Source organism: Bos javanicus, chromosome 19 (assembly GCF_032452875.1).
Source record: "Bos javanicus breed banteng chromosome 19, ARS-OSU_banteng_1.0, whole genome shotgun sequence".
NCBI classification, from domain to species: Eukaryota; Metazoa; Chordata; class Mammalia; order Artiodactyla; family Bovidae; genus Bos; species Bos javanicus.
Genome location: NC_083886.1, coordinates 45,934,342 through 45,937,911, shown reverse-complemented (window position 1 = coordinate 45,937,911; position 3,570 = coordinate 45,934,342).

The following is a 3,570-nucleotide window of genomic DNA, read 5'->3' as shown; positions in this document are numbered from 1 at the left end:
GCCCGCCATAGCACAGCTGGGTACTCCCAGAGGAGGTCGGTGTAGATTGACCTGGAATAGATGTCCTGGAGCCCATCACCCTTGATTTAGGATTGCCAGATAAAACACAGATGCCTGATTCCATTTGAATTTCAGGTCAATAGTATATTTTACATGGGACATGCTGGTATTTTAAAAATTATTTGTTGTTTATCTGAAATTCAAATGTAACTGAGTGTCCTGTATTTTTATTTGCTAAAACTGGTAAACCTACCCTGATGCAACTCAGACATGTGTTCTGAGGCCTGATGACAGAGGATGGAGAGGTTTCCCTGGTGGTCCAGTAGCTAAGAGTCCGCAGGGAGCCCAGGTTCGACCTCTGGTCAGGGAACTAGATCCCACATGCTGCAGCTAAAGACACTGTGTGCCACAACTAAGACTCGGTGCAGCCAAATAAACATGCAAAAAGAAATAGAGGATGGAAAAGACTTTAGTCAACTCTTAGAAAAACTGAGCAAAAGCCATATGCTAAGTGTGAGCCACTTCATATGAGAGTAAGAAACGACCGATGAGGAGTGCTTTTTGGTCTTCCATCTTTATAGCAGTTCTCTCGATGCAAACCATTTGGGGGATTTATGATTTTATTAGTAACAGTTTAATAACCATATCAACCCAAGCTCAGGCCAGCAACCATCCGCCTTTAAACACACACGCACGCACATACAAACCTATTAATCTATCAATCCCACTTCTGGGTATATACCCAAGAATTGAAAGCAGAATTGAAGAGATGTTTACACACCAATGTGACTTGCAGCATTTTTCACAATAGTCAGGAAATGAAAACAATTCAAATGTCCATCAACAGGTAAGTGGATAAAGAAAATATGGTACATATATATATCATGGACTAGTTCAGCCTTGAAAAAGGAAAAGATCCTGTCACACGGTCGAGCCTTGAGGACAACATGCTAAATGAAATAAGCTTGTCACAAAATGACAAATACTGTATGAGTCCACTTACGTGAGCGATTTAAAGTACTCAACGTCAGGGAAACAGAATAGTGATTGCCAGGGGGCTGGGAAATGTTGAAAGTTCCGGTTTTTTGAGATAAAAAAGTTGCAGAGATGTGTCACACGATGTGAGTATAGCCATCACCACTGAACTGTACACTTCAAAATCACTGAAGGTAAATTTTACATGATATGTTTTGCAACTACCACAATTAAAAAAGGATAAACCTACTGAATAAAATCATAAAAGAATTTTGACCAATACTAAAGGATCTAAAAAAAGTAAAATGTGGAGACTTCCCTGGTGGTCCAGTGGCTAAGACTTCACGTTCCCAATGCAGGGAGCCTGGATTCGATCTCCAGTCAAGGAACTAAATCCTGCGTGCTACAACGAAGACCTGGTGCAGCCAAGTAAATATATATATATATATTTAAGTAAAATGCTCCCTCATATCGTATTCACATTCCTCAGAGATAATCACTGTTTAGCATTTCCTTCCAGAAATGTTTTTGCACATACAGGCATATACATGTGCCTATTCTTTGTTTCAGTTCAGTTCAGTCTTAGCAAACCATTGATTCAACAGAATTACAATTGTCTTTATTAATAGACTACCGGACCTCAAATCTAAAATTGGTGGCACCAAAATTAGAGAACTTAAATTTAATTAATTGTCTGGAAAGGGAACACTGAAATTTAACAGGAACATCTGCTAGTGTACATGAATTAATCTTCCATGAAGATGATAACTTATGTACTATAATACAGACTTTGAAATGAAAGAGCTCTAAAGATTTTTTAAGCTCTTAAAATTTATGGAGTATAATTAACAGACAATAAATGTGCCTGTTTTCAATGACTTGTGTCTTTTTTTTAACACAAATACCATTGCCTGGTGTTTTTAGGTTATTCTGGGTTTTTAAAAATATGTGTTTATTTGTCTGCACTGGGTCTTAATTGTGGCATGTGAGGTCTAGTTCCCCAACCAGGGATCAAACCTGGGCCCCCAGCATTGGGAGTGTGGAGTCTTAGCCACTGGACCACCAGGGAAGTCCCTGGTTACTCTCTTTTAATGACATTTTTCCCGATTATAAAAGTGTATTTACACATTCCTTATAAAAAACTTGGAAAATTAGAAATAGAGAAAATGAAAAACATTGATTATTGCCTGTCCCTAAAAAAACCATTATCATTGTCTCTCTTCAAAAGCACGCAGGCACTCATTCATCTTGAAACACAGAAAAGTATGAAGGAAATAAGAACAGTCTATAGCTTCCACACTTAGATTTTCCTTGCTGGTATTTAAAAACGGATATACATGCTTGTGGGCTTCCCTAGTAGCTCAGTTGGTAAAGAATCCACCTGCAATGGAGGAGACCCTGGTTCAATTCGTGAGTTGGGAAGATCCCCTGGAGAAGGGATAGGCTGCCCACTCCAGTATTTTGGGGCTTCCCTGGTGGCTTAGTAAAGAATCCGCCTGCAATGTGGGAGACCTGGGTTTGATCCCTGGGTTGGGAAGATCCCCTGGATATCCACTCCAGTATCCTTGCCTGAAGAATCCCCATGAACAGAGGAGCCTGGCGGGCTGCAGTCCATGGGGTCGTAAAGAGTCAGACACGACTGAGTGACTAAGCACAGCATACATGCACGTGTCTTAAAAATTCAAAGTACTAAAACATGTGAAGTGGATAAAGAGTAAATACCCCTTTCTCAAGTTTTTCTTCCCGGGTGTAACAGCTGGCCCTTTTTTGTGAAACTACCACTGGTTCTCCTGTGCATATGTCAGCTTACATACAAGGTGTCATCCTACAGACAACCTCCACGTCTTATTTTTTCACTTCCTACATCTTGGAGCACTTTGCACATCATTTGTAGACCTGCTTCGGTGTTCTAATGACCACTCTACTCGGCACAGCCATGGATGGGTGCCTTCAGCTTCCTACTTTCTGCTCCCGGCAACCCTCAGCACTGTGTTCTCTCCACAGGAGAGATCACTTTCCAGAAGTGAATTTGTAGTGCTTACCAAAACAGAGGACCATGCAGGTGCTTGATGGGGAGGGCGGAGTGTCTTCAGCTGTCTCTCCAAGTGTAATGCCTTAACGTCTTTGTGTAATACATTCTCTGAACAAGGACTGACATGTAGGTTTGGCCCCTTCCTAAAAACTAAAAGCTGTATTAAATTTAGTCCACATCACTTTATCAGATTTAATGTCTACAGATTTGATTTGGCAGGATGAAGGCCAGTAAACATTCCTAGCGTGGTCTGCTCAGAGCACAGTTACTGCTTCTGCAGATGTGAGGTTTCCTCATCAAGGATGGGAATGGGCCCGCTGCTTCCGCTCTCCCGGTCATGACAGGCTAGAGTATTCTGTTCCTAGGCAACATACTTTAGGAGGAACATGGGTAGGCTGAAGGGTGTCCAGAGGAGAGTAACAGGACAGGGCAGGAGCTGGGTCCCCATCCCTTCAAAGGACATTTCACGAATCCAAAAGGATCTTTAGCCTGAGGGAGAGAAGACTTGCATTGGGGAAATAGCAGTGGGCTTCACAGTTAAAAGACTGTCCTGGGAATTCCCT